Below are 12,127 nucleotides of genomic sequence, written 5' to 3'. Positions count from 1 at the left end.
GCTGAACTTGAATTCGGACCATGTGGTCTTCTTGGAAAAGTACGAAGCGCTCTGTTGATGGGGATATTATGACTTGATGGTTCTGAAAGCCTTCTGGGAAAATCCCCCCTGCTCAAGACAGATGTAACCCTTTCAGGTGAATCTAAAACATTCTTCCCAAGGATCCTTTACCAACTTCACTGCATTGGCCTCAACTTGGTTTGCTGAACTTCGTGAGGCCCAGAAGAGAACCCCGTGGGGAAGGCCGCATAGTCCTGAGGGCGAGCTCCTCGAGGGCCGCTCAGAACTCTGTACAAAGGATGAGACAGAGTCTTTTATCCTAAGTAGAGCAGGGCTGTGGTGCGGGGGAGAAGCGGGCTTAGGAGCCTGCAGGTCTGAGTTTGAGACTCCAGTGAATTTTCACACAGTCTTGCCTGGGCTTCAGTTTCATCACTGTAAAATCAGGACCTTTCTATGAGCCTTGCTTGTTCCCTCATTGTTCTTTGGATCGGCTAAGCTTGTTCTCCCCTCCTGCCCTTTGCACGTGCTGCTCCTTCCACCAGGAGTGCCCTTCCCAGATGTGTGCGTTGGCTGCTTATCTCCCATCGTGTTCACAAACCAGCTTCCAGAAAAGTCTTTCTCGACCACGTTACTGAAGTATCGGCCCTCTACGCTCGAGCTTCTATTGCATTGTTTTATGTCATATTTTGATTATGCTTGTTACATTTTTAGTATGCTTATTTCTTTGAGAAATGATCTTTTAATTTTCTTGTTTGATCACCTGTGACCCCAAATGCACTAGAGTGTCGGCTCCTGAAAGCAGGGATGGTCTTGTTAAGTACGTAAGTCTGGTGCCTGGGGTCATGCCCGGGGCAGAGAGGGTGCTCGATAAATTTTGTTGAAAGAATGAATGAGAAAATGACTGAGTGGTCTAGTTGGAGCGTTATTCAAGATAAAGTACATGAAAATCATATATACACGTTACTGTAAATATCAAGCAAAAATACAATGAAAACAAGGGGGCAGATCTGCTCAGGATATTTATTTTTCTTAAACAAATTTTTTAAATGTTTATTTACTTTTGAGAGACACAGAGCGTGAGTGGGGGAGGGGCAGAGAGAGAGGGAGACACAGAATCTGAAGCAGGCTCCGGGCTCTGAGCTGTCAGCACAGTGCCCGACGTGGGGCTCGAACCCACGAGCCATGAGATCATGACCTGAGCCGAAGTCAGACACCCAACCGACTGAGCCACCCAGGCACCCCGGCTCAGGATATTTAGACTGATTAGGTGGCCGCATAAGGACTTTTCTCTCATCTGCTTGTGCCTGTTCCAAAAACTGGGATGCAAGGTAATAGCTAATTTAAAATTAAAAAGCCTCTTTCCCCCGTTCTCCTTATCATAACGTTGGAACCGAGTAAGTAAATTTCTTGGATGTGTTCTTGATTAGAATTGAATACAAATCAATGTAAAGTGAAACCCAAATCCTTTCTTCAGATCTTCCTTCAGACAAAGTTTCAGGTCTCTGATCTTATCAGGGAGGACAATCAAAGGGAGGATGTGTTGGGTCAGTGTTTGGATGAAAGGGAACTCAAGAATAGCCATTAATGATTTTCTAACGCTTGGTCAGCATTAAAACGCCACCTCCTTGGTGTATGAAAACGATCGCGTTTCTGGTAGGCACCCAGGGTTCTCATCTCACCGGGAGCTGGTTAGAGAATCTCTTACGCCCACTGCCATTTTGCATCCCATTTTAATTGGAATCATGTGAATCCTGGTCGGCAATGTTCAGAATCAGAAAACCCTCCACCTGTGGAAAACACTTTCAATGAAGATTGAAACCGAGGTGTTTGTCTCTACATATCACGTGTGCAGAATGATGTATGCCAAAACACTCAATTTTTTTGCAAGCCACAGGATTTTCCTAAGCATGTATGACTGCTTTTGCTACCTACCCTTACCGGAAAAATGTTTATTTAAATATTGCACCATCCACACAAGCACTTTTATTATTTACCGATTTAAAAAAATGACATCATTACTTTTCTTCTGAATTTTTTACAGCGACAATTGTGCAATTAAATTACTGAATTCATTTATATTTAATTGTGCTTTTGGTTTAATGTGCTATTGGACGACATTTCTTTCTGAGGCTGTTAGTTTTCCATGCAACGCGGAGAATCTAAGGCTATATCAAGGAAATATATTACATGGGCAAGACAAAGTCTCATTAGTGTTATTTATAGCATGCTGAAACCTCATTAGGGGAAGGTATGCTGGATTCAAAAATGCATTACCGGGAACGCTTTATTTTTTGTACTGGAGAAATTGCTTTTATTGTGTTTCTTTGTCACAAGCATGGTGGCTACTGGACATTTTTGGTTTCTTAAAGTCTGAAATAAATTAAGTTAGAAGAAAAGAGTAATTAATCCACGTGCAAGTATAGCCTCATCATATTAGCAGAATGGCTTCCACATGGTTCTCAGGGATTTCTGTTTACCCACACACCTTACCCTCGACCAATCATTAATTTATAACTTGTTTCACCTCAGGCAAAAAGCACTATTTTTCAGGGCAGTAGTTTGCATCTTAAACAGTAATAATGTGCTTTTAGTGCACTTCAAATCAGGGATGAGTGAAACCTGAGGTGCAGAGTCACAAATTGCCCAATTTACGAAGTTCTATTTGTTCTAATGTGAGCCACGTATTCAACCCTGCACAAATCCCGTCCGGGAGGCCTGACGGAGGCCTGTGATTTGAGGCAAATGGGGACAAAGGAACGAGTTTCTTAATTGTCAGTCTTAGCAATGGCACTCATTTGGAGTGTGTGGTTGCCTGATGAGACGGGGCAAAGAGATGCTGGTGTATTACAGTTAAATTTCTGCTTTTTCCCCCAGGACTTCGCTTTGCTCTGGGGTTGGGTAGTGGCAATCGTTCAGACCTGGCCACTAATTTCCAGGCTCCGGCATCATCCTGCCTGTGGGTGGTTATTGACATCTGTCCTTGGGTGGAAGGCCATATCAGTAAGGAACGATTTCTGCTGAAAGATTCAAGAAACTAACCGTTGTTTACGATATAAGTACATTAATTATTTACCTAGCGGGACAGATAGGTGATCCCAGGGTTTATTTGTTCGCTCAGCTCTCTCATTAAGAATCCAGGTTCTTTCCATCCTCTTCTCTATCACTCTCAGCCTTTTCTCTTCATGCTTATCGCCACATGGTTCAAGATAGCTGCCGCAGCTCCAAGTATCGCATCTTTCCACTAAGTGTTGCAAGCCGAAAGGGAAGGACAGGGGGAAAGTCTTGTACTCTTGTATGTTTGTTTTCTATAGAAAAGAAGCTCCTCCCTGAAACTCTGCAGGCTTCTCCTTAAGTTTCATTGGCCAGGGCTAGTCCATTTGATCCACTCTTCCCCCAACAAATTACTAAAGAAAAGTAAGATCATTAGAATTGCACTAGGGCATGGAGGGGGGATCCCTGTTCTCTAAGATCAAGGGTTTTCGCTGCAAGGAGAAGGTGGGGTTATGGCTGTTGGGTAATGAATAGCCAATATTTGTTGCCTGCCACAAAACAAGCACCAGTCTTTTGCACAGCCGATGTTTCTTCTAGTCCATACTTGTGATCATGCTTCCTGGGCCTAGCCAGAGAAGAGTTTTCTCATCTATCCTTTCTCTTTCCTTCCACTCATCCACCCATCCATCCATCCATCCACCCGACACTCATCCAGCCACCTGCCTACTACCCACCTACCAAATACTTGAGGAAAAGTTGCCATTTACTAGGGACATATTAATTGCTTTGTGGGATACAGAGATAAACCAGACGGAGATTCTGCTCTGAAAGCAACCTTGATATATTTTGGAAATTAGATGCATTTTGGAAATTACATGCCCAAGTAATTGTGGTTCATGCTAGAAAGTCTGAGTTGAACTGGGAGTTCACAGATGGGAGAACCACAGAATCTTTCTGGAATAAGATGAAATGTGAACAGTTTGTACGTAATAGCCCTTATTAAACACAATAGCCCTTTCTGCAGCTTTGTCATTGGAAAGCATTTCCATGATCCTCTCAGGAGTTATTTTTGACAGTTTCTCTTGCCCCAGCTTCCTGTGGCTGCCAGTGACACATGTCGGGATGGAGCGGTCTCTGGTTAGGAAGGGAGGGTTGATAGGGCCAGAGATGGGTCTTGATGTCCTTTTGCCTCACTTGATAATGAGTGCATTTGAATTTGTGGGTGAATTGGGTGGCTGGTTTTGATGAGATTGCTATTGGAATTATGTCACCAATGACTCCAAGTAATGCATCGAGGGCAAGATCACTACAGCAAAAACCAGGAGAAGAAATAGAAATCATCAGCCGCATTAACAGTGATGAATGATCATGGCATTGATGTGGTCTCTCTCTCTCTCTCTCTCTTTTTTTTTTCCTTTTGGAAGCAGACAGCCCTATACCTGGCTACATTTCCAAGACATAATGACATAAATAGCTCCTAGGTGTACATCTACAAACGGCCTTCTTTTCATCTTAGACTTGAAGTCAGAAACCATTTAGGGCAGACGGGCAAACTTGAAGCTTGTAGGTCAAATACAGCCTGCAGCCGTATTTTGTTGGGTGTACCTGGGGTGTTTTAGAATCATGAAACTTTAAAAAATAAAAATTCAGATTTGGAGCCTGTCTTTAAAAAATGGGAAGATGTAGGAGTGCCTGGGTGACTCAGTCAGTTAAGCGTCCAACTTTAGCTCTGGTCGTGATCTTGCGGTTCATGGGTTCGAGCCCCGCGTCAGACTCTGTGCTGACAGCTCAGAGCCTGGAGCCTGCTTTGGATTCTGTCTTTCTCTCTCTCTGCTCCTTCCCTGTTTCCGCCCCCCACTCTCAAAAATAAATAAACATCAAAAATTTTTTGAAAATGGAAAGATGTCAGGGTGACTGGATGGTTGAGTAGGTTAAGCGTCTGACTCTTGATTTCAGCTCAGGTCATGATATCACAGTCATGGGACTGAGCCCCACGTCAGGCTTTGTGCTGAGTGTGGAGGCTGCTTGGGATTCTCTCTCCCTCTCTTGCTACCTCTTTCTCTCTCTCTCTCTCTCTCTCTCTCCAAGCAAATAAATTAAAAAAAGGCAAACTCTCAGATGCATCCAAATCTATAAAAAAATGGAAAAATGCAGATATCCTGGGGCCATGTCCCATACAGCAACACTTGCTCAGAACTTGGAAGCTTCAACTGCTTTGAACAGGGTGTGGCCTCTTCAGTTTGCCGCAATACCTACCATTCCCTGTTGCCTCACATGGGATCTACTGAATCATTTGTTTTCCCTGGTGGAGACTGGAAACTTTGGGATTTGGCATCCCTGACTTAGAGGTTTTAGTTCAGATTTACGCAACACAGCACAGATATACTCTACCGACTTAGAAATCATTCTACTTTTCTCATTTTTCAAAGTCCTAGGAGAAAGCTTACCACTCTCTTCTAAAGGTTTTATTGTTTTGTTTGGTTTGTCTAAAGTCATGAATAACGTCATATTTGAATTGCTAATAGCCCTCTTTATAATGTGTTGACATTTCAGTTAGTTTTAAATGGAGTAAAACTATTTGGGCAGAGTTAATCTAGCTAAGTGTAAATTAATATGTTTCTTTAGAGCTATACTGTATATGTATATGAACTCTTTCCACTGGGAGACATTTTGGAAGGCAATTAACTCTTTCAAAAAACTGTCATTCAGCGATCCCAAGCGGCTTGAAAGAGTTAACCCACCTCCCAAGTATGCAATTAACTTCATTGGGGCACAGCAAATTACAATCTTGGAAAATTTGGCTGAGTTATTGTGGTTGTTACTATTGCTTTAAATAGTAGTAATAATGGATTTATGTAGTACCTTGACACCGCAGAGCTGAAAACAATTACATTTAAATATCAATTTAATTTAATGTGAAACCATGTTTTGTCTAATCATCGTAGCTAATTGCCATCCTTTAGAAGCGGTTTCCACAACATTTTTATTAATGGTCTGATAGCAAGTTAGCTGCCTGGAAGTTTCTCGCACGAGGCGTCATGTGGTGTGAATTTATGTGTGTCAACCATATCTTTTTGAGTGTATTGACTAGATGATGCATACATAATGTCTGACCTACTGAAGATTAGAAATGCCGGTGGAGTGAACATGTCTTCGAATCACATGTCCGGAGAATGTCCATAAGGATAAGATGGACGCCTCAAATAATGAAGTCGATGCACAAAACAATGCAAGAACAAAGTTGGCCTTTCTACTCCTTCTGTCAGCTAGGGATCCCTATTAACAATCAATAAGTGTTCAATGAATACCCAGAGATCAAGTAGTGTTGTAATAAATAATGTTTGCAATAATCTCCCTGGGGCCATGCAAGACGTGTGATGTCAAGAGTAACACTGAAGGAAGATTAAAGACCTTAAATGCTTTCTCCCTTAAGCCCCTAAAACAAGAAGAGATCGAATATTCGGTGGGAAATAAAAAAAAAAAAAGAAAAAGAAAACATGTAAATTTTTTGTATGTGATGACCAGACAGACTGATGGGCTGAGAAGTTAGGAGACCTACTTTTTAGACCTGATTCTTCCACTTTTTAACTGTGGGACCTTAAGCAAGTTATTAGACATTTAGGAGCCTTTTTCAGTTTCCCCTTTTAATGAAGATGGATATTACATATATCTCATAGGGTAATTGAGAAGTTTAAGTCACATGATTCCTATATAGAGCTCGCATAGTGCGGGGCACATTGGAGATGCTCAATGTGCTTCTCAAGTCTTAGTTCCCCTTTACCGTTACGTGAAGAAAAGCTCTTTTGCACCTTGAGTGTTAGGAATGTTCCGAAAACGGCCAATATTATTGTACCGAGTTGATGAAGATGATTTTCTTGTTCCTACCTGCGTTTCTTGCCTTGTCCGAGAATGCCTATCTGGCTACCAACACCCGGACCTTCTTCCCTGCTTATTTTCGTGATGATTTGGTCATTCCTGCTGCTGAGCTGGGGAAGGAGGTGGTAGGTTTGGAGCTGAGACTTTAAGTCTCATAGCGCTAAAGTAGGTGTTTAGACAGGTGTTTGTTTAGTATGTGTGGTTTAGGCAATGTAACTGTGTCCACTTGATTTCACGCTCAGGCAGCCTCTTCCTAAAAGGCACAGGGTTGAGGTATTTGTAAGTGAAGTAGGACATACCAGCTCTCAGGTTAAAATCGGGGTTTGTCTTCATTTTTGTTTTTACCACTCTTGGCCCATACGCAATGTGGCCCATTGGCCTTCCCACGTGAGGCTAAGTCCTGTGGTCCAGAGGGGTAGGGCAGATAAGATGGTGAGCCGAGGGCACTGGCATTCAGGCCTGGTGGCTCAGGCTTGCGGTGGCAGGCTGCAGATCGTCAGGCCAGCGGCAAAGTGGTGGGAAAGGGAATGCAGTCTGGTTGCCACCTGTAAAAAGGGTGGAGAGCTCAGAGGGCAAATTGGAGACTGCTGCTGGGAGATGATTGCTGGGAGTCCCTCCTCCTCTCACGCCTCACCTCCTCTCTAGGCTCCTGGGGCTTCTTCCTTCTCCTCCTTCTCCGTGGGTATGCTGAGCTCATCTGCAGCAGCTGGAGGGGAGGATCTCTGGCTCAGTGCCCCACTTCTAAGGAGGTAAGAGTAGGCCAGGGAATGGAGTTCCAACAACAGGGGCTCTCTGTGCCTCACCTCCCCATCCCTCCCCTCTTCTCCCACCCACCCCATGGCTACATCTGTTGTGGAAGTCTAGGACGGAAAAGAGATGTGGGCTACCCCACTTTTCAGCATCTATTTGCAAGGTTGATTGTGGGGGGAATAATTGAACAGTGTGTTTTAGATATGCGGTGCCATGTAAATGCTAAATAGACTTGTAATTGATGGGCACACTTATATTTCAGATACCATAAGGTGCGATGGGAATGGATAGATATACAGGCTCATTCCATAAATAGCATGACACAGTAACACATTCATTGGTTCAACAGATATTTGTTGAGTGCCTGAGTGGCTCCTAGGAGCCAGACATTATGGTAGGTGCTAGAGCTACAGAGCAAGCAACCACAGAAACAGCAAGAAACCTACTCTCCACCCCCGCCCAAGGAACGCACGTCCTGATGGAGGGAGAGAGGCAGTAAGCAAGGGAATAAACACGATCTCTAGTTTTAGAAAATGGTGTTAAATGCAATGGAGAAACAAAGCCAAGAGGGGATAAAGACATGCGGAGAGGTGCAATTTTAAAGGGGGTGGGCTAGCTATTATATTTTAATAATTAATTCTTCCAAAGGAGTTTAGATTTTCAAAATTAAAATCTATTCCAACATAGCATAAAAAATGCCTTTTATGTTACATAGACATCCTTTCTAGACATGGCATTTATGATTGTGTGTGCGTGTGTGTGTGTGCGTGTGTGTGTGTGTGTGTGTGTGTGTGTGATTTTTTATAGCTCCAGAGTCGGGGTTTCTGTTTTCACCAATTCTTCCAGGCTCCACTAATTTACAAATCCTTTTTACAGATTCTTTCTAGTTCTTTCAGTCTTTCTCTTGCTATGTCTTTCTCTCAACATATTTCTTCTGTTCCCTAAGTTTAGTGGCATCTTCTAGCCAAAAGCATATCTGAATGTGTTCCTAGAAATGCAAATTCAAACTTAGAGACCTCGAGACTCATGGAGGAACCACAGGCTCCACTGGGTGGGCAAGACTGAGTGTACCGCTGTGCCATGGTGGTCAAGAACCCAGGCTCTGGGATCAACACTGAGGTCTTGGGCAAGGTATTTGATCTCTCTGGGCCTCTGTTCCCTCACCTGCAGAATGAAGATAATTCCTCCTTCAGAGAGCTGTGGTGCGAATTAAATGAGAGACCCTAAAGAAAGTGTATAGCACATTGCCCAACCTATAACATGCTCAGGAGGTGAGCACCTCCTGATTTTTTTCTCATTAGAAGTTTTGGAAGATAATTAGTCTAGTATTTTATCATGGCAATCGTCCGGCTTAATAGTTTTCAAATTGTTATTATTTTTTTTTAAATCAATACAAGGAACGCTATATTTTCCAAATAAAATCTAGCATGGACGCTTGGTATATAAGGAAGAAAAATGGGATTAAGCGTGTTGAAATGAAAACAGGAAGTCTGAACCTTGCCCACTCAGCCTGTGCCCCTTGAGAACTCAATGTTCTCTTCTTTCCCAATAACAGCCTGTAAGACATTTCTGAGAAACACCAGGGTTTCCTGGGTCTTTTAGGCCAATGAAAGCAATTTATCAGAGGGAGGCTGACTCGAATCTTCCCTCAAATGATCTGCATCCTTAAATTCTCTTTATGACCAATAGTCAACCTTACCTCCTCCCTAGAAAAACTTGGGGCGGGAACTGGTAGTTTGGGTTTCTCACCTACCTCCTCCATTTCTTTCTCCTTCGTAGTCCATTGAACTTTTCCTTTACAAGGTCACCAGAGGCTACCTAGTTGGCAAACTCAATTTTTCATCCTGTTTTACCTCTATGTAGCATATGCAATTGACCATCTCATCATTTCTGAAACTCCATCACCCTGGGGCTTCCACAGTCGTGCCGTAAGGGCCTGAGACCTCTCAATAATGACAGCTTTGATTAGGTCACTCCCTTTCTCAGAAGCCTTCCGTGGCTCTCTGTTTTCTGTGGAATCAAGTACACACTCAGCAATCAATATTCAAGACCTTTCATGATCCATCTGATCTAAAGCTTCTTTTTTTAGCCTTGAATTTTATGACCTTCCTGGATTATTGCCTCAGCCTGCTCTAGACCTCCCATACGGTGTTTTTAAAGTTGACGAAGTTTACTTATGTTTCGGCAAGAAAAATAAGGGTGAGATTAGGGAAGATATAAAATAAAGGTCCCTTCATCTGGGTCTGGTAAGCCGAGTAAGACTTAAAATGGTAGAGACAGTAGTAAGGGCATGACATGTTCTCTGCCATGCATGAAAAGTGAGTATGTGCCCTTGTCAACTCTAGGAGATGGAAGTTATTTGAGATCAGGGACCATTGTGTTATTCATATTTGAAGCCCCCACCATATCCAGCTCACAACTCTGTTCATCATAATCCTCAATAAATGAATGCTCAAAAGAAGGAATGACTAACAGAATTTGAAGTCTAGCAAACTTAAACAATTTGCTCAAGTTAATATAGTCAATTACCGAATAGATTAAACCCTTTGAAAAATGCAAACTAATATAGAAATGTGTTTTTATTATCTAATTCCCTAATGTGTTTTTTGTTTTATAAATGATGCAATTATGTCATTACAGTGTATCTGCGTTCATTAATAATTTTGTCAGAGGAAAGCCGGTGTCCTGTTGGAATTATTTGTATACCTGGACTTTTTATCACAGCTTCTCCAAAGGAAGCTGCATCAGTTATTTATGTATTTATTTATTTAGCCAAATAATGCTGCATCACAAAGCATTCCAAAACTTAGCAGCCTGAAGTAACCACTGTTTTTCATTTGTCATGGATCTAAGGGTCATCTCTGTAATTGTGCTGGTATAAGCAAAGCTTGGATGATCTGAGCCGGGCTCACTCTTGTATCTGGGCCAGCTAGTGGGTCAGCGAGAGGCTGGCAGGTTGGAGGATAACCTTGGCTCTGCTCTAAGTAGTCTCAGGCGGGCCCAGGCTTGTTCTCTTGGTGAAGGCAGAGGAACAAGAGAGTGGGGAGGAGAGTACAAAGCCAGTAGACTCATAATGCTCGTGCGCGCGTGTGCGTGCACACACACACACACACAGCCACTTCTACCATATTCTACTGGCTCAAGTGTCACAAGGCAGCCAAGAATCATGGACTGGAGAGAGAGATTCCACCTTCTTCTCAGTGGGGGGAGCTACAGAGTGACCTGGTGGCACAGGGTGTGGGTACAGGGAGGAACAGAGAACTGGGACATCCAGCTTTCAGTCAGTCTGCCACAGAGGATCTACATGCACCATCGTTTTTTGTTGTTGTTGTCGTTTTTAATAGTAAGAAAGGGACCAGGGAAGATGCACATTACTCTAGCTTGAGAGACCAGGAGCTTGCTTTTGCCTCATTGATACTCAAGCTGCTACTTGAAGGTGCTCAGGGTATTACCATTCAATCTGCCCCTGAAGATGATTTAATTCTTTAAAGGCTAATTCTATATTCTGTCCTTTCCATGCCCTCTTAGTCTCTTATCTTCTAACACGGGAAATGATAGATCAGTTGATTTGTTGCCTTTGTATCTATAATGACTAGAGAAAATGAAAGACATTGGGAAGTTCGTAGGAAGCAGATATGTGGACAAATGAAAAGAGAGCCTCTTTCTTGGCTTGTTTTTGAAAGGCAAAATCTCAAAGAAAGTAGAGTGAAGTCTTGGGGGATGTTTTTTTGGTTTGGAAAGGATCTAACTAGGTGTGTGAAGGCATCTGTGGGGGGGAAGTGAATGGAAGTGCTGATCTGAAGTTTTGGAAGGCATAAGAAAGAAGGGACTGATCAATAGCTATTTTTCAAGTGCGGAGCATAATTTGTGTCAGGCTGCTGAAATGAGTTAGTGCTTCATAGTTAATGGCTGTGAGCACATTCCTGATCGCAGCACTCTCCAGAATGCCATCGACAATTCTAAAAGGCTGTGAGTGACTCACAGCCTACGTGAATAACCCACTGGACCTTTGTGATCTGGGGCTTCTTCTTATTAAAAAAAACTTTCTCTTGGACACTGAGCATCTGTACTTATGTCTCTGGCCTGGCTGCCCCTCAAACCATCCAGTACCCTTGCCATCTTGTTTGGGTTGCCCTTCTTCCATCTGAGGCTCTCATGGTTCCCCCACTCAGCTCTTTCCTAAGCTCTAACGAAATACCGTTCTCTTCCTATTCAGAGTGTGGTCCATGGGCCAATGACATAGATGTCACTTGGGAATTCATGAGTTTCAGGCCCGCTCCAGACCAACCCGTCAGCCTTCATTTGAATAAGATCCCCAGTGGGTTTGTGTGCTCACAAAAGTTTAAGAAACACCACGTTATTCCACAAACGTTGATATTCACCCTGGCTATTTCTGTTCCCTCACTGTGAACCTCTGAGGCCCCATTTTTCTCTTACCTTACATTAGAAAATGCTCGTCAACTTTTCATTAACCTCTATATAAGTGACTCCAAAGTGTCATGAGCTACAC

General features: G+C 43.0%; 1 protein-coding gene and 1 non-coding gene across 2 annotated transcripts in view; one reads left to right on the top strand and one right to left on the bottom strand.

Moving 5' to 3' along the window:
* PPARGC1A (PPARG coactivator 1 alpha) overlaps positions 1 to 12,127 on the top strand; it is a 647,562-nt gene that overhangs the window by 320,664 nt on the left and 314,771 nt on the right. The gene's annotated exons all lie outside the window — the stretch shown is intronic.
* Positions 1,153 to 1,237, bottom strand: TRNAR-UCG (transfer RNA arginine (anticodon UCG)). The gene has a single exon. It is a non-coding gene; the product is annotated as a tRNA-Arg (tRNA).

Source organism: Panthera onca, chromosome B1, assembly GCF_046562875.1.
Source record: "Panthera onca isolate mPanOnc1 chromosome B1, mPanOnc1 haplotype 2, whole genome shotgun sequence".
Taxonomy (NCBI): domain Eukaryota; kingdom Metazoa; phylum Chordata; class Mammalia; order Carnivora; family Felidae; genus Panthera; species Panthera onca.
The sequence above is the reverse complement of the archived record's forward strand: the minus strand, read 5'-3'. Positions and strand labels throughout refer to the sequence as shown.